This window comes from Rhea americana, unplaced genomic scaffold (genome assembly GCF_003343005.1).
Source record: "Rhea americana isolate MKP2758 unplaced genomic scaffold, rheAme1 scaffold_417, whole genome shotgun sequence".
In the NCBI taxonomy this organism is placed as follows: Eukaryota; Metazoa; Chordata; class Aves; order Rheiformes; family Rheidae; genus Rhea; species Rhea americana.
In genome coordinates, this window is record NW_028186554.1 from 262,183 (window position 1) to 287,715 (window position 25,533).

The window sequence follows — 25,533 nt, forward strand, 5'->3', positions numbered from 1 at the left end:
GTTAGTAATAGGAAAATGAAAAATATTCTTATCTATTATGCAAAAAGAGCAAAAGTCATTTTCTGTAACTATCTAGAAAAAAATTCAGATGATCTCAGCAAACAGAGAGCATCTTCTTGTCCAAGATAAAACATATAGTTGTACCATTGTACAATGTACCCTGTAGCAATGGAGTTCTCCATTTTAACCCAGCCAGCACAATCTCTACCCTAGAGTCGTAGGATAGATTCGTATATACACTCCACGTCTTCTATGTATGTTGCAGAAAGAAGTCTTATGCAGGAGAACTAATCTTCATCTGAAGTTGCTTGTGCTGTTTGCATCAGATAAGACGCGTGAATTAGAAAGAACAGAATTAATCTCTTGATCTCACCAATATTTTACAGATAAATTCTTATAATAAGGGTAGATGGAAAAAACAGTTTAGTTTGAAAGATGTTCCTGCCTCTGCATAAATGAAACATCAGCCCAGAAATAAACTTTGCAATCAGTTTCCTTATTATGCAAGAAGTGCAGTAGCATAAGCACAAATTTTTCACGTTAGAAAATAAGGAGAGTATACTTACAACCTTTTCCCATGTTTACGGGAATTCTCCCTGAAGTAACATTCTTGACTGGTATTGCAGGCAAATTAGGAATTTTCTGAGTTCGTAGTAGTTTGGCTATGTCTGCTATCTTACACAACCACATAATATGCAGATATGTTGGTTCCCTGAAATAACAAGAGAGAAAGAAGTGCTGAAAATTGGAAAAAAGAATCCCCTACTGGCTTATGATTAAAAAAAAAAAAAAAAGGTAAAGGAATGCAAGTAACTAGTAATTATATTTGAGATGTTAAACAAATATTTATTTATTATATGTTAAAATATTTATTAAAACAAATATTTATGGAAAACCTACTACAGAGATTAATCCTAGCCTGAGTTGATTTCTGTAGACAAAAAGCAAACGTTTTCTTTTATCTTGCAGCCACAGGTGACCCACATTAAAATACTTGAGCCTAGATCCAGAGCTTCTATGTCACCCCAATTATCACTAAGTTGCTTCCATTTCCATTTCAACTAACCTGCGAGTGTGACTATCTCTGTCTCACTTGCCTCTTTTTCTGTTCTTAAAATCAGATTGCTGTCTCCCTGAAATGATCTCACACATCTCTGTTGAGTAAAGATTAAAGAACAAGACTAGGAGAAGAGATTAAAATGTGTTACAGAGCAGTACTAGTAAGACAAGTATACATTAAAAAAGTAAAATGAACCAAGAGAGTTTGACAGGCCACCAATGGAAAGCGAAAACATTGTCTTCAGCTCTGCTGAAGGCTAAAAATGACGCACTATCCACCCTGAGCTCACACAGCGAGATGTTAGCCAGATTCATTCTGTCTCAGGTTGTAGCTAAGTATCTATTTCTGCCCCCATTCTCCTACCAGCAGACCAAAAGACTAGCTCACTTATGCCTTCATTTCAAGCATCTTTGAGATGTTTGCATTATTGCTTACAATATGAATGAACAAATTTGTCAATTGGCTAAAATCCTGATCTCCTATTTACAAAAACCTACATTTATGTTGTTCTGTTTATTCATGTAGTAATCACAGTCATGTAGGCAAAGCTCACGTCTATATGTCTCAATCATCGTGTGTTTGTGTAGAGATTAGACATGTGCACTCAAATTTTAATGAATGTATTTCCTTCTTGCTTTTCCACACAAACCTCAGGCTTCCTCTTTTTCCCTTTTTTCTTTTCTTTTTTCTTTTTCTTTTTTTTTTTCCTTAATGTACCCCTAACTGGCTATTTTTGAAAAACTCTTAAAATTATAAACATATCTGACACTCTTTTCATGACCAAATGGTGTAAACAGATACCTCTGTTTTTAAGTAACAGTTTATTTAAACTTAGAGCTGTAGTTCATATGGGGCTGCAGTATTTCAAATCACACACTTGGTTATTGAGCAAGACAAGAAAACTGCAGAGTCAAAAAGTACAAATATCTCCTGTCATGGTTTGCAAACTTTCTTGCTGAGTCCATAACATCTTTGTATGCTACAGAGGCCCATTGGCCACACAGTCATAGTTTTCCCAGTTTTCCAATTGGTCAGATGAATTAAAAAATACGTAAGGAAAATATCTAAGGTATACTTTGGAAAATACTAATTTTCCACATGGCCAGTTGGCAACCTTGTTTATCACATGTGAGCTGGACAGTCTTCAAAATCAGAAATAGAGAAAAAGGGTGGGATATAGCCATGTGAAAATATGGTCCACTCTAGAAATAATAATCATAATCATTAGTCTCTTTTCGTATTTTATGCTGAATACCAATATTTTATGTTGTCTAGTGAATTCTGCATCATAACTTCACTGGTATCAATCTGACTCTGGTACAGAAGTGGTTACAGCAGCATGAGGATGCTCTGAGGAAAATAATGTAGAAGTAGTTCAGGATAGAGACATACATGGTCTTTTTTCAGATGTATCTGGAAGAATGTTCTATTGAAATGCCATGCATTCAACAATCAAGATAGCCGGTGACCAGTAGAGCAGAGAACAGATTAATATAACAAATTAAATAGAGCAATTTGCTGAGTACTCTTCTGATCATTTCTTTTTGAGAAGGAAGCATTAAAAATTGAAGCAGGAAGATAAACAGGTCCTAGGATGACACAAAGCACAGAAAGTCTGTTTTGTGAGAAGTTGTGTTTAGTCTAGCAAAACAAAGCCTGAGAAACAATATGATTGCTTCTGATATCTGTATATGTTTACATATCCCAGAGAGGGAAACAGTAATTTAAGCAGAAGGATGTTATATCACACAGAACTGGCATGGCAGTACAAATTGCTATGAATAAATTTAAAATTACAACAAGTTTTTTGACCTGTAAAAAGATGCAGATCTAGAATTATCTTCTAAGAAAGAAGAAAAACAAAGAAAGGATCCAAATATTTCTAAGAAAAGCTTTTTGATATATATATATATAAATCTCTTTATGAATGAGATCTTTTTATGAAAAATACTAAAATAGACTTACTTGTGACAGCTTGAGAGTAGACCTGCTGGGTCAGGCCAGACCAGCCATTTCTGCATTCTTAATATTTCCTGTATTATTTATGATTATGTTGTTTTACTGCAGCAAATATTTGCATTTTGTAAAACACACAAGGGCAGAGCAAGGGAGGCACTGATTTTGCTAATGCTGTGCTCTCTTCAGATCCTGCTGATGTAAAAATGTCATTTGTCCTCAAGCAAAGTGGTCTTCACAAATCTGGCCAATTCACATAAACTTCTGAAGACAGCATCCACTTTCACAGCACATCAAGACCTCCAGTTGGACAGTATCTCTCAAAGTTTGAATTTTCGGTTAAYCATTTGCCTAATTTTCTGATCAGGTATAAAGTTAAGTGATCCTTTATGCACTTACATGAAAATAACAAAAATTAGCAAGTGTGCCAAGCATGTGTAAACTGTAAGATCATTCCTTCATTCCCTAGCTCTGAATTCAACTGCATTTAGAAGCCTAAAAGACATCTAGGCATCTAATGCAAATTAGATGCAAAAGGCATGTAATTATAGTTAGCTAAACTAGAGAGTGCTACTATGCCAAGGAAAAGCCAATGCCACACTGCAGTTTATGTATGGCTCTTTCATACTCTGTCTTAAACCTCATTTCCTGGAACATATTTTGACTGTCTTTGAAGTGTGAAAAAGTGAAGTCACTGTAGCGTATTCCTATGAGAGAAAGGAAAATTTTAATCTTTCTACCTGGGGCACCTCTGACAGATGCTTCTTCACCAGTAACTCTGGTATCATGGACAACATGATCTGCCCCATGAGCTCAACTTTTACCTACACTCCTTTTTTTTTTTTTTTTTTTTACACTTGGTGGTGCATGCTGCTCTGCTTACAGCTCAGGTCTACAGCCTGTGACCCCAACCACTACCATGTTCCTACACAAAACTAAGCTCCAAGTCTGGCTCTGTACATCCCCTAGGACAAAACACAGTTCTCCCTAGTAACTCTTACCCAGATACATTGTGTCATACATTCATGGGTTTTCACCTCTGTCTTCCCAGATGCCTGTTTCTCAAAGGTTGCTAAAGTACTATTAAAAGTATGACTGCTGTGTCTACTGAGCAGAGTGCTCCCGAAAGTAATAAATATTATGATGACAACCTGTCCATTAGGAGGTTCCCTCGTACTCATCGGCCTATAACAAAATAGAGAAAAATACATTCATGGAATTGTACTTTTGTTCAGCTTTCAGAATGTATACAAAAGAAAACCAAAAAAAGAAACAGACATTAAAGTGAAGGCTTTATTTTATTGCATTATAGAGGGACTATAAATCAGAAAATGCAGACTTGCATTCATCTGATTTACTGAGGATTTTTGGCATCCATTTTAGACTTTAAATTGACTGTCTAGCAATTGCAATTGTCAAGAGGCTCATAATGACAGCAGCAGAAAGCTGAGGAACAGAGAAAGAATGTGCTTTTTAAACTTATCATTATAATGCTGCTGGTGAATAATTACTGCAATAATAATAATGAATGTTAACAGCACAACAATAATAATCCTTCCTCTATTCTATGGATGTACACATCACAGAATAATGAGGAATTACACAAACCCATCAAAAAATGACATACACCATCAAAATCCCTTATTAAAGGATGAATTAGTAAAACAATTTTTTACTATTTCCTGGACAGCTATGTGACTCTGTTTTGCTGGGACAGGTTTTAACTGTTTCTATCTGGTGGTTTTCCAGGTAGGCAGGCTCAAGTTTGGAGAAAATTGTGTATTTGTGCTATCTGGGAGAAGGATAAGGGAAAAAACTGGCATTCCTGAGGCAAGGAGACTACCTGTGGGGAGTAGAGGTTGCAGGAGCTAGGTGAAATTTGGAACCTGAATTTCCAAAAATAATACCTGAAATTGGCTTTGGAAGGAGACTAGGACTGAGAAAGCACGTAGAATGGTATAGAGAAATCTATCTATGTGTCAGCTAAAAAGGTTCTCTTCTCAAACCTGGAAGAGAATATAGAATCATAGAATGGTAAGGYTGGAAGGGACCTCTGGAGGCCATCTAGTCCAACCCTCATCATAGCCCATATGAGGATTTAACCCACAACATTAGCACTAGCAGCACCACACTCTAACCAATAGAGCTAAACCTGCCCCCATGATAAGATTCACCAGTCTCACAAATATAGTACTATCAGGAGATTCTTAAATAACTAATCTCTGCTAGCAGTTACTTTGCTCAGCTCAGTAGGAACCTTCTTATGTTTTGCTTTTCATTATACACATACAGTCCATAAAAGTTCATTACAAAAGCAACAAAATGAAGCCTACAGAAGGAAGGTATGCCAAAACTAAGGATTTTTTAAAATTTTTATAAAGGATTTTTTTTTTGTATTTGCCTTTTGATAGAGTGTTACTTTGGAATACTAATTCTTCATGTGATCCTGACTCTTTCATTGAACTCAATTAATGAAAGTCAAATTAATTCAAGTATCAATTTGTTTTGCTTAAAAGTCTTACACAACTTAACAACAACTTACCAAACTCATATTTACTTTTACTTTTCCACTTGCTATATTACTCCATCAGTTATCATGCAATCAAGCACCTCTATCCCAATATCTTAAAAAAAACGTTCAAAACAATCTTACCAGTTAAACATTGGTTTGGAACATGCGTTTTAAGACCAACTCCCTAAAAACACTACTAGAGTTCTCTCCTGTTTATTAAGATTAAATGGATGCATTTTATTTGAAGAGCAGATAAGAAAGGAAAAGAGAAAAAAAATCTCTCAGAGTGTTTATACTCCAGACTCAGTTCTTCTTCCCCCCTTTTTTCATTTTTGACATGAAAACTGTTTTAATAATTCATAGGTTGTATTAATGGCTGTGTTAAAACTTTAACAAGTTGGTGTTACAAAACTGTCAAAAAATGTAACAGCTCCTGCCTTCTTTAATTTCAGTTGTTTCTAGTGAAGTGTAGGGAAATGCTTTATTGGTGTGCAGTATTACCAATTATCTGACAGAGCCAGAGTATATTTCCARCTAATCAGAAATAAGAGCACTGAATTAAATCTCCCATGTGAAACTCATCATTTACATATTTATGATTCAGAAATGATAATAAGGCTAATGAGAAACTCACATGGTGCCTTTAAAAGTCAAGCCAATCTTACAGATAATTTTCAACAGATAAAGCTTCCCCGGTACACAGTAGTTAGAAGATGAAGTCTGTTGATTACAGCTTAGTTTAATTAAACATTACAAGTTATTTGTGTGAATCTATACACTCTTTGCATTAAGGGGTTAGTTGTCTCTCAAGACAGGTAGTGAATGGACAAGGGCAAGCTGCTGAAAAGAATATATGTGGGAAAGATTATTTCTGCAACCATAAGGATTGCAGAGGAGGATAAGATGCAAAAGACAGAGAGAGAGGGAAAAAAAAAAAAAAAAAAAAAGACCTGTAAATCTTCTATGGACTGGTGAATGCTCTTTCCAAACCTCTGAGCAGCACCAGCCACATGTTGCATAAACAGGGCAGACAATATGCCATGAGCTTGTGATTATGGTCATTCATCAGAACAGTATATAAAGAACCATTTTCACGCTTYGATGGTGCAGCCTCTCCCCACCTCCAGGCCTGAGCAGCATCACCAATCCACCTCTCCACCCACGCTGAATATATGGGAAAAAGTGTCTCTCCAGAAGCCACTGGAGCTGTGGGTGCTGGCAGCTGAGCCTTTCTGTACGCACACAGTACAGGTTCCAGCTTGCTGCGCATGATTTGTGCAACAGTGCATACAGATTTCAGACATTATATAATGAGCTATTATCACTGACCTTATTTTCCAGGTGTGCCTTGATTATCATAGGTGTCCTTAACTACAATAAATGCTAAGGGAAAARTTGGTTATTTTTCTCCCTCTCAGATGAAGCATCTAGATTTCAACATTTGAACCTGTGTGAGCAAGAGTAGCATTCGTGTTTCCCTGGGTCTGCTCCAAATGCCATCTCTCTACTTTGGAGAAAGTGGTTTGAAAACATGTGGCTGATACAGGTACAGAACAAACACACAAACAAACAAAAAAGATGGATAGTCAGTGGGATGGCTGCATTACACTCTGCAGTGCTGTTGTAAGTGGTTTCCATGCTCTGTACACAGGCAGCACATTATGGACACATAAGTTGTGGCACCTCCTGTCATCTACATGACAAAGAAGGAAGACCATTCCACTGCAAACACACTACAGTAAAGCAGTAAAAGGATTGTTAGCAGACACTTTAAAATATCTTTTCTTTCCAATGTGCTTTTCCACTGACATTCCTTTACAGTATACAAGGAAATGAACTCAAATCAGGTAATATCTTGTAGMTATGATCCTCTTCATCTAGAAAGTGAAATCACTTCAAAAATACATTCATATTTAATTTTCCTCTTGGGCGGAAATGACTAGTGGTAATTTTGTTACAAGATACTTATTAGTATAAAAAATGGACAGATTTTACCAAGAGTAACTATTAACGTAATACGGTCAGAGAAAGCAATGGACAGATTTTTACCAAGAGTAAGTATTAACGTAATACGGTCAGAGAAAGCAAATGTACTGAGTTCTTCTGCTACCACTGATTCAGCTGCACAGCTGAAGATCTGCCATAGCTTGTATTAGTCTATATCAAAGTTGTCCATTTCTGCTTGTAACGACAAAGGGCTCCAGGTTAAACAAATTAAAAATCCACATTTTGGGAAGACTGGTTAAATAAAGGAGCTTGTTGGGCTCCTGGGGCCACACAGACATGCTGCACACTAGAAGTGAGCTCTCCTGCCTTTGCTGAAAAGTGAGAAAAACAGAGTATCCAAGTCAATACGGGAAAAAAAGAACTACTGAAATAAATGCAATGTAATCCACTGTTAGTGCTGTTTCCTTCCTGAGGCACTTTACTGGAGTAGAGACAATTCAGAAAAGCAATCTTTCTGCAACTTGCAACCTACTAACTGCTTTCAGACCTGATGTCTTCAAGGGCAGATCTACCTGACAGCTGCTGGTCCGTGCTGGTGTCAGGGAGGTCCCAAGGGAAGACGTGGCCAGCCCTGGCAGCTGAGCAGTGCTGCCTACCCTTTGGCAATGCCTCGCTGGCTGGTTGGAGGGGAGCCTGTGGCACAGGGACGGGGCGCAGCTGGCATGAGCCCTTGGGCTCCTGGGGCCTCTGTGAAGCGATGAGCAAGTCAACCATGTGCAGGACAGCCATGCTGTCCATGAAGTGTCACTGTACTTCTGCTTTTGCTTTTGAGATGCTTTTGCTCGCTGATATTCAGAATTGAATTACACTACATGGCCAGATGCCTACTGCCATAACTCCACTGAAGTCGGTAGAGCGATACCAGCAGAAAGTTTGGTCTTACAGCTTGATCTGTAATAGACTATTTTCTTTTCTCTATTTCATCTTTCACATACTCACAAAAGTGTTGTGTTCCTTGCAAATCACACTAATATTTTTGTAAGTGCCTGCATTTAATTCGCCTCAGATTAGAAAACTTAAGCAATGCCATAAAGCAAACACATTACCATGAAAGACTTGATTTAAAAGTTTTTTTTTTCTTTTTTTTTTTTTCTTAAGAGGATCTTTCACAGCTGTAGCAGTAGGGAGAGACACTTAAAGCCTATTGTCCTATAGGCAGTAATGATTTTTATTAGTAATTTTGGAAAAGTTGTTATGTTCAGATACAAAAAAAAAAAAAAAAAAAAAAAAAAAAAAAAACACAAATAAAAAAAAAAAAAAAAAAAAAAAAAAAATTTTTAATTTAAAAAAAAAAAAAAAAAAAAAAAAAAAAAAAAAAAAAACCTCAAGGCTTCATAATTATGGAACTTTCTTCACTTTTTCTATGTAAAATAAAAACATTAACCATATTTAAAAAAGAACGAGGAAAGTTTGAATGGTAAATGTATTTTCCATGCCCAATAAAACATGAATTAGCAGTACATTTTCCTTTTAAAAAGTGAAAATATATCTCCTATTTTTTTGAGAAATTATTTCAGCTTTCAGCAAAAATGTGTATTTCTCTTGTGTAAGGAAATTTCTAGGTTGTTAAAAATTACCCATTGAAGCTTCTGGGTTCCCAAAATTCTATATTTAAATGTTAATGGGGACATTTTCAAATCTATGGATAAATTTGCACACCTGGAAGAGACCTGAAGAAGAAACAGGCTGATTTGCACAGGTGAATTTACTGGAGATTCTTTAGAAAATATAGCAGGGGTAGCTGATGCCATCGAGAGGTGTTCAACAGTATTTCTACTTGAAATTGCTCCATGATACCCAATGCCAGATCCCAGGCTGATGCCCTCCCCTCCTGCTGCACTAGCACGATAGTTTGTGTACCCATGAGGAGAACCAGGCTGGGGATGTGATCCAGCTGAGTAATACTCTGGCAACCATAACTAGAAWWWWWTTTTTTTTTTTTTTTTCAGTTTGAGAGGGAGGCAAGAATAAACCGTGGGGGTTGGATGGAGTAAGGAGAGGAGAAGCATGCCTGAGTCAGGGCACCCAGCAGCAAAGCCATGCCCTGAGCAGAGATCCTTATGCATGATCCTGTGAGTATTTTGTCTGCAAAAAATCGGTCTAAGCCCTTGCCCCACCATGCCCACCTACCCCCAAAATATGTTGGTGCCTCCTTTTGTGGAACCACAGCAGAGCAGAAGTCCCCATTTTATGCCCAATCTGAGTTTAAAGGCTAAAAAAGGTGATAACATGGAAAGATTTTCTAAACATCCAAAACGAGCAAAAACTGAGCACAAATGAACATTTAACACCTAAATTTCACAAGTGAAAGATGCTACAAGGTGTGAGGCAGCAGAGCAGCACTGTAAAACCAAATAGAAGAGAGAAATCTTATTCAAAACCAGAAATGGATCACCTGATGGCCAGGGCAGCCAGATGGATATTGATATGAGGCGCTAGATCAGTAGGTTGTTGTTTTGGTGGAAGAGGATTACTTCATTATTTGGCTGTGGTACTTGCTGACCAGCATCTTTTATCAGCAGGTTGTTCAAGAAGAGTAGCCAATGAAATAAAGTAAATTTTTATGAACTTGCATATAACCCAAAGACAAAATCTTCCTTGACTTCGCAGTAGGCAGAAAGGCTGTATGCAAAGAGTGTCTCTAGCTGTGACTCCTCAGGAATTTCTTCACAAAATCTCCCTGACTCCATTCTTTTCCCATTTACTCTACTTGCCTTGGTAACAGCACCTTTGAGCAAATATTGAAAACCAGACCTAGAAACTGAATCAGGTACAAAAAACTTTTACTGAGAAAAAAGAGCTTGTGTTTTTTTTGGCCAGATCAATTTCTTGATATAACTCCCAGCACAGTTGCAGAAGACATGCACCTTCTACAAAATCACAGCACACACAGGGGTAGGAAGGTGGCTGCTTAAAACAGTTAAAGTAAACCAGTTTAAGTCAGGTGAGCTTAACACTGCTTCAGAGTAGGAAATCACAGCAGTAGAAACTAATTTTTTAACCAAAGCATCAATTTCCTCAGCGATTTTTTTAAGACTATAGTTTTCAGAATAGATAGATAGTGTAAATTAACATAATATAAATTAGGAGGATTCAACTGGTCAGTGAGATTCATCTGATTTACCTCAGCTGATGATCCGATCCAGCAACAATTTTCTCATCAGATTGGATGGCAAGGTTTATCAGAGTAGTCAACAGTCTTAGTTCTTCTCTGCAAGAAACTCTGATTCTCACACAGCTGTCCTCTTAACCTTTTCCTTTTTCATCTCACTGTTACCATTGCCCTCTGCTTTCTAGAGAAGAGAAAGACTGACTAATCTGCTGACATAAGTTTTTTCCTAAGCAGAGACAGGGCATAATGAGGCCGCACTGCAATATTTTCCTCTCTTTCCTTCTCATTTCTACCTCTATTATTTCTCCTCTTATACTGGAGAAAAACTAAACATTAGGTATGTAGCACAAAATAGATATATTAGAGCAGAAAGAGTTAGCTTTAAATGTTTTTTGATTTCTTTTTACTTAATTATCTCCTATTCACCTCAGGAGTAACTTCTCTCATAGAGAATCATACCTCTTGGACCCAGTTCTCTTCTTTGTTTGTTCTAGACAATCTGTTTTGAGCATCACTGATTTTTTTTTCATTGTAATTCCAGTTGTATTAGTGCCAAAATATACAGACCATTACTTCTACTTCTATGGCCTCCAAATCTACCTAAATGGAAAAAATGTATATATTACTTTTCATCCTCTGCCTCCCTCTTCTTCCCTGGCTGATCTGGAAAATGCCCTGATCTGTCAGGTATAGAAGTTTTCATCCAACTGCAATTAAAATTAAAACTTCTTCTGAAGTTTTCCTTCAGAATATCTCTTCACTGTTTGAATATCTATTCCTGTGGGTAGGCATACTCATCTGGAATCACCCTAATTTCCAATAAACTCTCAGTGAACTGCAGCCGCTGGTCTGCCTCACTTATTACCACCTTTGGTTTGAATGCCTGGTCCTACCTCAGACTGCAGATGGCACATCTGTGGCCCTTACTCAAGGATCTCCTGGGAACAGATCAGCTTCATTCTGTCTCCAGGTTTTTTTCACCATCTCCTTTGCTGTGAGACTTTTACTGTTCCCATGTCTGTTGGTATAAGATGCTCATTAATTCCTGTGAAAATTCTCCCCCTTGACATAAGCATTTTTAACTATTGGGTTCTTGGGAACCCTTGTCATTTCCAAAGGGCATGTAAAGGAATGATTTAAGAACCACTTTTTTATTATTTACACATGGTCATACTCTACTTTCATCTGTTTTTTTGCAATAGTATTTTATGCTTAGCATACCATGAGAAAGGAAGAAAAAAGATCTGATTTTACTGCTGTCCTTTCTGAGGCATGCCACAGTAACTCATGTATTTGCTATTATTTAAAATGAAGTGAATATTTTTATAAAAAGTGGTACTATTTTTGAATTAGGGTGATTTTCTCATGCACTCATGCACATTTTGAATATTCAACAAAGGATTTCTACTGAAATAGTGAGTTTCCAGTATTTTTTAAATTTTTTTTCTTTTTTTTTCTTTCTTTTTWTTTCAGCTAAGCAAAGCACATCTGGTACTAAACTGGGAAGAGTGGCAGTTAGTGAAACTTCATTCTGTAGATTACTCTTGAATGACCCACTGTACCAATATTAAAAGTGCTAGCACCTTTTACTCTGCTTGGAGTTTCCAAATCATATACTGTTCTTTGATTGACTTCCAAACCCCCAAAGCTGTCTAGATGGCCCTGTGAATGCTTGCAATATCAATACTCATATAAACATGCATTCATATCCTTTTCTGCTATTTTAGTTTGCATTGAACATTCTTCTGAACAAAAATTTGTTTTCATAAACATTTGGAGAATGAAAATAAAAGGAACTTCAGAACACTACAAAAGACAGTTTGTAGTTTCTATTCCAATAAATGCTAGTAAAGATTCCTGAAATAGCTATAAGTTGCATATTCTCGGTATGCATATGTAGGTCTGCATGTATACATACGCAAGATGTAAGCGTATGCTTCCCTTCCCTATGACCCAGATTCAAAGACGAACTAAGTGCATGTGGATCTTTAAACACGCAAAGAGTGTCAGTTTCTTGCATAGTTGCATACACAATTACATTTCTTGCTGATCCAGGACCTATATAATCTTTTTCTGTGCTCACTTTTTATCCACCTTTTTCTGAATCTGTTATTGAAAATCAGAGTAATGTGAAAGCAACAACTTGGCAATAACAAACCATTTTTATGATATAATGACAGAAGGAGAAATACTATATTGAAACAAAAGAAGAAAAGAAAGAAGAAGAGGAAGGGTAAGGGTAATAAGAAAGAGAAGAAGAAGGAGAAAGGGAAAGGGAAAAGGAAAGGGAACGAGAAGAAGAAGGAGAAAACAGATATAAAAAATGGTAGCCATGGAAAAAGTACGTATAGCCAGCATGCCAGTCAATGTCAGCCTGTCAGCTAGAGGAAAGGAAAGGCTATATGGCAGTTAGGGGAATCAAAAGTCAAAAATCACTTGACTGAGAAGGGGTCACTGTAACATCACTCAATACATCACTATCTGATCATGTATAGACAGAGATGGTCTGTCTTTTGCAGCATATACAGCAGTGGAAAATTTAGCCTTTCCTGTTTGTACACAATTTACGAAGTAGCCCTGAAAACCAGAGGATGACAGACTTCAATGAAGGTTGCTTGCCCTGAAAATGGCTCTGAGAGTCTGATACAAGTGGATTTTTGATCGGTATCAGATTTAGAAAGGAAAGAGCATGCTGATATTCTGATGAGATAAAGGGATTCTAGGAAGGAGCAGGCAAACAAAAAGCAGAAGTGAGACTAATCACACTTTTCCCTGAGTCGTAGCACCTCTTTGATTATCTTGGGGATATTAAGGGCTAAGTGTTATTAGGCAAACAATGGCAGCTAGAAAATGAGAGATTTAAGCACTTGAAAATACCCATTTTTTAACTTAAAATATAGCAATAGCATCAACATTTATATCTGGTGGCTGGCAAGAAAAGGGTAGGGTCAACTGGAAATCTTAATCATATAAGAGAATCATATGCAATATAAATACATACATATGGAAAAACATTGCATATGCAATATTAATACAACATATGGAAAATTACTGTGAAATTAATAAAAAAATCAGTGGAGAAAAATAACTCCATTCTGAAGATTTAGGAACTATTCTTTTGTGAAGTGGAAAATGTTTACATTAAAAAAAAAATCAAAATATCTCTTTGAAATGTAAAAATGTGATTTTTAAAGGATTCTAACCAAACTTCTGCTTGGTGGCTTGAGACATGACTGGGCCTTTATTAACAGCTTGAATCTGGAAACTGAGGAGTGCTAGTTTCTGAGCTCTGCACCTGTAGGTTCTGGTTGCAGCACAGTTCTTGTCTCCCAGCTTCTTTTCATGACTGGCAGATACAGCCATGAATGAAAACTCAAAAGAAAACTTAGAACTCCCACTTAGGCCAGGAACTGAAGAGTCTGGGAGCTATTCATCTCCAGCAGGCAGGGCTACAGAGACATTCCAAAGAGCAAATGGTAAATTTCAAAACTCTGCTTGGTCTATAAACCCTCATAGGAAACAAAAGGTCTCTGCAAACATTTGATGAATCTTCATTCTCTGATAGAAAGAATTCTTTGAGAATTTCTGAACAGATTTTTGGGGGCAGGGTTGAAATAAATCATGTTCTAGAGATAAGAACTGGAAAATGMCTGAAAAGATTTTTTTGCACTACTTTCAATGGGTTTACGATCAAGCCTTTTGTTAGTCTCACTCCTTATTATTATCTCTTCTTGAGATTTGCTCATGCCTACTTAGCAGTTTTATCATAACTGCCCAGCTTCATTAATYTGATAACAGTCAAGAAACTGTTTTGACACACAGTGGTTTCCATAAAAAACAGTACTTGTAATTTCAGCTTGTTGCCACTGCAGTATGCTGTTGAAAAACCTGTTTTCACAATTAGATGAATCTTCACAGTTTGTATAACTCAATCATTTGCTAATAGCATCTGTAACAGTTACGGTGACAATACTAACTTTACACACAATTTTTGGTTCAACAATTAGCTTAGCATATTTGACAGTGCACTGTCATTGAAACAAAGCAGCCATTATTTTTATTTGGGTAGAAATTTTACAAACACCTCTGCTCTTAAAGTCTATTTTTAATTCTAAAAATATATATGAAACCCCTACTAAAGCTAGTAAGAGTCTTAAAAGCCAGAGAACTGTCAGCTTTTGAGGAAATTTGAGAGTACCTCACTGCTAGCCTGAGAAGACCAGAGAAGAGAAATTCTTCTAGTGAATCTCTGTATTTCATAATATTAGAATGTATTAGCAGAAAGAGTCAACAAGTGTGTTTTAGCAACTGTTAGAGTTTATTGTGTGATAAGCAGCTGATTATATGAAAGTGCATTTTCAATATTAGCAATCTGAATTTAGATCACCAGGTAGGTAGATCACAGTCTCCTCACCAGATTTCTGCACAGGTTCTCACTACAGAAGGGCATTTGTGGCAGAGAAAAACAGTGATCTAGGTATTTAATTTCACAAAATAGTCATGGTTGGATAACTCACCTAAAATATGGGAAAAGAGATCAGTGTCTTCAGCTGTCTGAATTTAGATGCCTCTAAGGTGAGACAATTTGAATATGCTCACAGTTACTGTGCTCAATACTATGTCCCCAAAATGCCTATTTTGTGAAAAGGGTAACCTAGTAAAGTTCACAATTGGAGAAGAATGAAAAAAAATTACTTTAGGGTATTGTTTAGAGGCTACTGTTTCGGCCAGAGTAGCTCTTGGTGAGGTGAGCAGAAAATAGATTTTCAGATTCTGAGAACAAAACTCAAGCAGTAAATCAAGAGGTTTCCTTGTAGAAGGAAGATTTATGATAACAGCTATGAAAGTACACAGTGTAGCAATTGGTAAGCCCATCAAACAAATAGGGAATTGCAGAGATCCTAAAAGTCCCTATAAAATTACCTAGAATAACTTTTCAGAAAGAAGAGAGGGTCAAACCTGGATTGTGAAACACAGCTATGATCTTCAGTTGTGGCAGCAAGCCAGAGGTTTAGGTTCCTAGAAAGAAAATCATATCTCTTGGATTTGGCTCTGGGAACCAAAGGGTTCCTACCCTTTTTATGATTTGTGCAGCTGACTGGTGCAAAACAAAACATATCAATAACTGGACAATATAACAACAAAAACAATAACAAAACCTCAGATTAAATGATACACATGGAAGGTATCTTAGTCACATTAATTAGCTAGGGCACACACTCACTGACAAGTGGGTTTTGTTTCCAGAGTACTGGAAACATTGCACAAAAGAGAAAAGCCTGCCCAAAACAATAGTTCATGAAGAATTTATGTACCTATAAACAAAACATGACTTGAAGGGTTTTGATTATCATTTCTGTTTATATTCATAACACATTTCATACCTGATTTAATAAAGATACCACTTTGGATGGTATCTTATAATTGGTGAAATGAATTAGCTCTTCATACTGAGCCATTTTTTTTTGAATTGAGCTTATTAAGCTCATAAGACATAGTATGCATCATGACTTGCTGAAAGAGATGGAAGACTTCATGGGAATGTCAGTGAGTAAGGGGAAAGCAAGTCAGAAGATTTTTATGCGTGTGTATCTTGACACTATTGGAAAGGAAAATAGGAGTACTGGCAAGTCTTAGTGATCACCAATAAGTTTTCTGGGAATTGTGTAAGAAAGCCAAAATTATGAGATCAGCAATAGAATACATTTGCTCTGCTAATCAGATACAAACAAGAACTCAGTAAAGGGTCTGATCCTATACATTGGTCTATGACTATCTGCACATATAACTTCCCAAATGGCTTACTGATTTTTTTCTTGCTTCCAGTAGTGGAAAAAAAAAATGCATACTAAAGCCTAATTAGATCCAAAACTTTGCTAGTAAGAATGTGTTCTCCATTACACGTTACCTCCCCCCAGTATCAATATCCTTTCACTATGACTTCGCTCCACTCAGTAGTGAAGATAAAACAAAGCAATGAGCACTGATGAAGCTGTTAAATCTTTGCCCTATTCATTTATCATCCAAACAATAAAAAGCAATTAAGAACTTTAATTTAAAACAACTGATCAGTCAAAATCCTAAGAGCATATTCTCGATAACATGTGCTTTGAATGAATGAATGGATGTAATTGTATGTTGTTGTCAGACTCCTTGCTTTTAGGGTTTCATTGTACCTGAGTGGACTGTGTGCACAGAACTGTTACAAACTCAGCTCATGCAACTCATCTAAACAGATATGTAAGTTTACATGTGAGCAAAAGACCTACTACCTCTATAACTTGCTCTTAACTTCTCAAGTTAAAATGAATAGCTGTTGATAAGATTAGAGGAGAAGGCAAAAGAAGATAAGAAAAATTAGAAAAATAAAGATTTTATGAGGTAGTTTAAAATCCTTAAGTAAGTTTTATTGAAAAAGGAAGAGAAATTAAAAACAAACAAGCAAAAAAAAGTCCCATTGGTAATAGAAAATCTTAAATGTGAGCACAATTGCTCACATTCCAGTGCAAATGGTTTAATTTAAGATGACATTTAAACAGTGCTCTACTCCTACACTGCCGGAAACTGAAATCCAATCACAACAGCAGCATGCTAATACTGTTAAGTGAAAGTTAACGCTGAAGAAGAAGAAAGGAAGGATCCTTTCTAATTTCAGTAAGAGGAATGAAGCACAAAAAAGGTAAACAGAGCACAAAGTGACTTAAATGTATAAATTACTTACTGTGATAATATATTAGTAACCCAGAGAAAGGATCAGAGAAGATTACAAATTATAGATGAAAGGAATCTTATACACCACATATTTCATCAGTTTCCAAAAGCCTCTTTTTTCTAGGAAAGGTTCTGTACTCCTTCCTTATTTAGATTGTGAGAAAGTCATGATTTTCCAATTCAAATGGTAAAAGCAGCTACATGCAATGGTGTCCTACTCTGCATTGTCCATCCAAAGCCCTGTTGTTACCCATTTTTCTGCCAGCAGATGTTATATTGACAAAAATAGTATGTCTGTTACAAATGATAGGTATCTGGGCCATGAAGTTGTACTTCAGAAAGGGAAATGAATGACACAGAGTGACTGTGCTTTAAGAGTAACATGGGTTATTGGGTATGTTACTCTTGAAATGAAGTGGTTAGAAAGAGCATGGAAGGAAACCCTCACTTCTAGAAATCTCAGGTCATATTGGTTTCATGGGTAACATGGTACTGGTTTTACTCTCTGACTAGTGAAGCACAATCTTTAGAATCAGCGTGTGTATGACTCTTCTGTGGAAATCATATAATATCAGCTGTTTTAATAAAGTCACTTGAAAAGTAAAAATACTTTATAAACTAAGAACAGAAATGCCTGAGCACAAAAGAGGTAGGAAATAGAAAAAAGGGATATAAACCGAACTGTCTCATACAGACAGATCCTGATCTTTAAAGAATTTCTTCTGATATAAATGTGCATGGGAAATTCCTACTTAGATCTGAACTCTTGCAGCATTTCTAATGTATATCGACTATGTGGAGTGCCAGTAGTCCAATCTTAAGAATATTGCTATCAAGCCATACTAAAGCCTTGAGACTTTTGTCTGATGACAAAGGTCATTTAAGCTTTTTTTTTTTTTTTTTTTTTTTTTTTTTTTTTTTTTTTTTTGGCCCACCTAAGCATTTATTATATTAGTACGTTCCTACAGAGATGTATTAAAATCTCTATGTATCCAAGGAGCTACTAATATCTAAATTAGACAATGGATGCAAAAAGATAGTACTTGCACAAATTCCAAGAAGAAAACTTCCTCATGAAAGGACTGAAAGAAAGCCAATCTCACTCCAGTCTTCAAGAAGGGCAAGAAGGAGGACCCGGGCAACTATAGGCGCAGTCAGCCTCACCTCCATCCCTGGAAAGATGATGGAACAGCTCCTCCTGGATGTCATCTCCAGGCATATGGAGGAGAAGAAGGTGATCAGGAGTAGCCARCATGGATTCACCAAGAGGAAATCCTGCTTGACCAATCTGAGAGCCTTCTACGATGGAATGACTGGCTGGGGAGATGAGGRAAGAGCAGTGGATGTTGTGTACCTTGACTTCAGCAAGGCTTTTGATACTGTCTCCCACAACATGCTTCTAGGCAAGCTCAGGAAGTGTGGGTTAGATGAGTGGACGGTGAGGTGGATTGAGAACTGCTTGAAAGGCAGAGCTCAGACGGTCGTCATCAGTGGTGTGGAGTCCAGTTGGAGGCCTGTGGCTAATGGAGTCCCCCAGGGCTCAGTACTGGCTCCCATCCTGTTCAACTTTTTCGTCAATGACCTGGATGAGGGGACAGAGTGCCTCCTCAGCAAGTTTGCTGATGTTACCAAGCTGAGAGGAGTGGCTGACACACCTGAGGGCTGTGCYRCCATTCAGAGAGACCTGGAGAGGCTGGAGAGCTGGGCGGAGAGGAACCTCATGAGGTTCAACAAGGGCGAGTGCACTGGAACGGGTTGCCCAGAGAGGTTGTGGAGTCTTCTACTCTGGAGCTATTCAAAGCCTGTCTGGATGAAACCCTGTCTAAAATACTGTAGGTGACCCTGCTTGAGAAGGGATCTTCAGAGGTCTCTTCCAACCTAACCCGTTCTGCGATTCTGTGATTCTGTGACACCCTCCCTTAGGATATTTATACACATTGATAAGATCTCCTCTTAGTCTTCTCCTCCCCAGGCTAAACAGGTCAAGCTCTCACAGCCTTTCATTCATAAGAGAGGTGCTCCAGTCCCCTAATCATCTTCATGGCATTATGCTGGAATCTTACCAGTAGTTCCATGTCTCTCTTGTACTGAGGAGCCCAGAACTGGACACAGTACTCGAGATGAGGCCTCCCCAGGGCTGAGCAGAGGGGCAGGATCACCTGCCTCAACCTGCTGGCAACAGTCTTCCTAATGTAGCCCAGGAGACCATTGGCCTTCCTGGCCACAAGGGCACATCACTGGTTCATGGTCAACTTGTCATCCACCAGCACTCCCAGGTCCTTCTCTGCAGAGCTGCTCTCCAGAAGGTCAGCCCCCAACCTGTACTGCTGTATGAGGTTGTTCCTCCCTAGGTGCAGGATTTCCATATTTGCCTTTGTTGAACCTCATGAGGTTCCTCTCTGCCCAACTCTCCAGCTTCTGCAGGTCTCTCTGAATGGCAGTACAGCCGTCAGGTGTATCAGCCACTCCTCCCAGCTTAGTATCGTCAGCAGTCTTGCTGAGGACTCCAGGTTACGGATGAGTAAGTGGAACAAGACTAGCCCCAGTCTCATGGGGAACTCCACTAGCCACAGACCTCCAACTAGACTCTGTGCCACTGATGACAACCCTATGAGCTCTGTCATTCAAGCAGTTCTCAATCCACCTCACTGTCCACTCATCTAGCCCACACTTCCTGAGCTTGCCTATAAGGATGTTATTGGAGACAGGTCAAAACTCTTGCTGAAGACAGACAACATCCACTGCTCTCCCCTCATCTACCCAACATGTCATTCCATCAGAGAATGCTATAAGTGTGATTAATCATGATTTCTCTTTTGTGAATCCATGTTGACTATTTTCTTATCCTCCACATGCTTGGAGATGACATCCAGGTTGAGCCACCCCATCACCTTTCCAGGGATAGAGGTGAGGCTGACTGGCCCATAGTTTTCTGGGTCCTTCTCCTTCTTGCTCTTTTGAAGGCCGGAGCAATAACATCTGCCAGCTCCCTTAGTACCTGCAGGTGCATCTCATCAGAGCCCATTAATTTGTGGGTGTCAGTTTTACCTAAATGGTCTCTAACTCCTTGAGCAAGGTAAAGTCTTCCTTTATCCAAACTTCTTGTCTCATCTCCAGGCTCTGGAATTCCTGAGGGCTGGTCTTAGCAGTAAAGACTGAAACAGGGAAAACATTCAGTATCTCCACATCCTTTGTCACCAGGGCACCCACCCCATCCAGCAGCAGGCCCACTAGTCTTCCTTTTGCTACTGATGTACTTGACGAAGCCCTTCTTGGTCTCCTTGACATTGCTTCCCAGATTTAATTCCAAATGCACCTTGGCCTTCCTCATTGCATCCCTGCATACAGCGTTCCTATACTCCTCCCAGGTGGTTTGTCCCTGAAATGCTCTTTGCATGTTAAAGAATTCAGAGAAGAAATATCTCAGAACTGTATGAAGACTAACTTAACTGACCAAAACCAACATCCAATTTCTAAAACTTCTTTAAATCCATAATGAGGATACAAGGTAGCCTAGACCATACCATGTCTTCACAACTCTAGAAACTGAGTACCACTTTGTCTCTCAGAATCATCGAGTAGCTGAGGCTGGCTTGCACCTCTGGAGATCATTTGGTCCAAAAACACTGCACAAGCAGGATTACCTAGACCAGGTTGCCCAGGACTGTGTCCAAGCAGGTTTTCAAGAGCTCCACAGCCASTCTGGGCAACTTGTTCCGGGGTCCAAACATGCTCACAATGGGAGTTTCCACTATTTCTGTTTGTGTCCATTGCCTCTTGTCCTGTCACTGGACACATTAAAAAGAGTCTAGTCCTATCCTATTTATAACCCATCACCACCTATTTACACTCATTAATAAGGTTCCTGTAGAGCCTTTTCTTGTCCATATTGAACAGTCACAGCTCTTGCAAACCTCATATAAGAGATGTTCCAGTTCCTTAATTATCTTTGTGGCCCTTCACTGGACTTGTTCCAGCAGATCTATGCCTCTCTTTTACTGGGAGCTGACTACTGGACCTAGCACCCCAGATATGGTGCCATCACCACAATGAAGAGGGGAAGAATCACCTCCCTTGACTTACTGGCAATGCTCTTCATCATTCTGCTCAGAACACTGCTGACTTTCTTTGGCACAGGGCATGCTGACAGCCCATGTTCAACTTTTTCATCAGCACACACAGGGCCTTCTCTGCAGAGATAATCTCTAGCTGGTTGGCCCCAGTCTGCACAGGTACTTGGTGTTGCCTCCCCAGGTGCAGGACATGGCACTTCTCTGTTGAATTTCATGAGGTTTCTCTCCACCSATTTCTCTAGCTTGTTGATGTCCTTCTGAATAGCAGCAAAACCCTCTGGTGTATCAACCACTCCTTATAGTTTTGTGTCATCTTTGAACTTGCTGAGGTGCCACTGATCACAGTCCTCTAATTTCAATCAGTTTTCAGTCTACCTTACCATTCAGTTATCTATTGTGCTCTTCATAAGCTTGTCTGTGAGGGAGACAGTGTCAAAAGCCAAACTAAAGTCAAGGAGAGTAACATCCACTGCTCTTCCCTCATCCACTAAGACAGTCATCTCATCAGAGAGGGCTAACAGGTGTCTATTAAGGAATCAGAAAAAAAATCTCTCTGACATATCTCACAGATTCAAAGTACACCAAAGCACACACATTCCTGAAAAGAGTCAATTGATTTTTACTTCAAAACCAATAAAAACAGAGATTATTTCTGATCAGAGCTAAATAAGATTTGTAAACTAGGTATACAATTGTACAAAAAACAGTCTGTGGCAGAGGCAGCATGTGCGGTTATGTGGCCTTAATTTCTGTCTATAGAGAAGATAATGAGCCTGTCCACCCACTAAAAGCACGTTTTAGCAGTGCTCCCCACATCCAGTAAACACTTTAGTAACCTACTGTGTCCATCAGAAAAAGACCACTCTCCTAGCCTGGTGAACACACATAGAGATCCTTGCAAATGTACATGCAAGTCTTTGTGGCAGGATCCAGCTCATACCCCTGAGCCCCTCTGTGGACAGAGTGGCTATTTGGCTAGTGGAGATGTCTCTGCCATCTCAAAGTCCCTGTGGAGCCTCCTTGGTCTCCTTGCCCCGTAGTTTTCTCCACTTCTTCTCAAGATCAAGCCCAGTCTCTTCATGGCCCATATCTGACTAATCTCCTTGATGAGGTAAGATGGGACAGGGACAATGTGCATGTGGTTGAAGCTACTGAAACAAAACACTCGTGAAGAAGTAAAGCACAAATTAAAAATCATTCAGAGCTGTTCATGAAATTTTAGCCACCAGGAAGGGGCTAAATACACCAGATACATTACTCACTGTAAATTATTTGCTGTGCTGTAGTATGAGTCATTCAGAGAAGGCTGCTGAGGCCAAGCCTGTTGCTGCTACAGATATGTTAGTGAAGCATGAGAGAGGATGGCTTTTTTCATTCCTGAAGTGTGGTTTTACAGTATAGCTACAGAACCCAAAATCCAAATGAGGAAAACTTTTTGCTTATACTCGTAAAGCATTTCTGGTACAGATATACTTTTATTTAGTGTTCTGTGAAGGTTCTGTAGTTATGTCAGTTTAGGATAGTGTAAATCTGAATACTTTTAAGTCTCTCTGAGTTATTGAATCCTTGAGATTGAATTATATGGCCCATGTTGGTGATATCACAATTGATGTTTAGGACAGTTTCATCCCAACAATACGTAGTGTTTTCTATCCAGGCTATCCAAAGCCAAAATAATTTTATGTGTTTTTATATATATATATATATATATATATATATATATATATATATATATATGCATATTCACTTCTGTAAATTTCTTTTTACTTCGAAAATTTCTGTACTTGTTGACACTCAGAAATCATCAAAAGCCTATTTGTACATATAAAAAGAAAACTCTCAATACAAAGTGATCCTAAATATCTTGGATGGATTTTGCCCTGCCTTCGTAATATCAGACTTAAAACAAAAACAGAAACAAAAGTGAATGTTAGAAGAAAAGCAAAGAATAGAAGGCCCTTTGCAGAGTATGGGAAGAAAAGGAAGGGACAGGCAAAGAGAGAGGTGTGATAAGTATGTATCGTTAATGCAAATAGAAAACTATTAGTGATGTTACTTGCTCCAAGGTCATCTTATTAATCTCTACAGAATGAAAGGAAAATTGGTCTTGCTATTGTGTAGTGCTACTGGATTTAGTTTTAAATGAGCAGATAGGGCAAATTAGCTGGTGAGGAGCCTTGAGAAACCCATTTGTGGTGACTGATTATCTGAAAGAGACAAAATATAGTGGGAAAAGCTGTATCTTTACGCAGCTTTTTTTGACACCTTCTGATTATCTGTCTAGTTTGYTCTTTCGTTTTTCTTTCTTTCTTTGAAGATAATAGTGCAGGATGAAATCTGTTTGTTCACTGATAGCCTTGTGAATGCACAAACACGACGTTTGTGAAAAACTTGCCTTATTTTCAAACACTCATATGGGGGAAGAAAAATTCAGCATCGGTTTGATTAAAGAGGATAAAGGAAGAAATACATTAAAAGGAATGTAAATATGAATCTAACGAAATAGATACTAAGAACCTGAAGAAATGTTTTCCTTCACCCCTGAGAAGTACACACTAGTTTCTAGTTATAGTGTTACTAAGTAATCAGAGCATCATTGAGAGTAAATTTTCATAATCCTTATTTGTATTCAAAGAAATAGGGTGTAGTTAATTTAGCTGGTTTGTTTAGACTTCTTGGAGAGGTCTGGGCTCAGCAGATTCACTTGCCACATGTTTTATCAACCAGCTCACACAGTTATTCACTAATATATGAGGTATGGCATTGATTTACAGGCTGATCATCTGAGAGCTATTTGAAGGCTCCTGTCAAAAAGCCAGCGGTGTCTGCAAACAAAGCATTCCCTGTCCCAACAATTGCCCTTCCAGCTGGTGCTCATAGCAGTCCACATGGGGAGGCGAAATGAAACAAGTTTTAACACCAACTTCCCATCTATCTGCCAAGTGCAGAGAAACACTGACGGCACAGCACATGCAGCTCACATTACTGCGGCCAGTGCATTTGATGCAGGTGAAAACCACAGCTCCGGAACTGAGCTGAAGAAGGCTCATATACTACTCAAAACTAATGTGAAGGCAGCAGTGAATATTCAGCGGTGCTGATATCTTATGTTTTTTACTGTATTAAGGACAAATTTCACACAGCCTTTATGACCAAATGGATTTTATTTCCATAGTCACAAATCCGATGCTTTCCACAGCTCCACGATCACTTTCAACTTAAATAAACTGGAGCAGGCACCATGGCAGAATAAATTAAACTATCAAAGAAAAAAAAATAGACTGGAACAGTTATTGCTGGCTAGGAAGTATTTTTCTAGCCTTTTGTTGCCACATACAATCCCTAGTCTCATGTAATTAACAAATTCATCTTGAAACACTGGTGTTGCTTGACTGCAGATGAAAAATTAAATGATACCTTTAAATTCTTGCCCCTCATCTCATTTACAAGGGATATTTTGCAGCATTTGGATTCTGATACATATAATCAAGCTGCACATTTTCTATCACATCTAACACCTGGCAATGTCCTATATTCCAACCATGTACAGTGTAATGATATGTCCAGAGGTAATTATTTCTATCACTCATATAAGGGCAAAAGATATGAGAGTCGTTACAGGTTTACCTTTTGTAGAGACTTAATTTTTACTTCAAATGCAAGAGTTTGTTGGTCTATACAGAGGAAATGTTTCTACGCTAAAAATGTCTTCCAGAAAGCGAGTACTTAGGAGAGAAAAATATGAAAGAACGGGGCCAAAACAGCTGCCTTCATTCAGGAATTCTCTCTGAAGATTCACTAAGTAAAGGTCATTTTTTCTCTGAGAAAAAGAAAGTCATTAGGCTCACTGCGATGGATTGACAAATAAACAGAAAGATAAGACAAAAAGTATTTTTCTATGACAGCACAGAGGAGCCCATAGAAAGGGTCATAGAAATACTGATGAATGAAGAACAAAAGTCACATCATTACCCTTGCTTTACTGGAGGAAAAAGCCTCAGTCATAAACGCGTAGAGTCCCATACTGCAAGTATTGTGAAGGGAGCCATAACTCAGCATCGTGAAAGCCCCTGTCATAAGCTACCCTGTTCCAAGGTAGTAC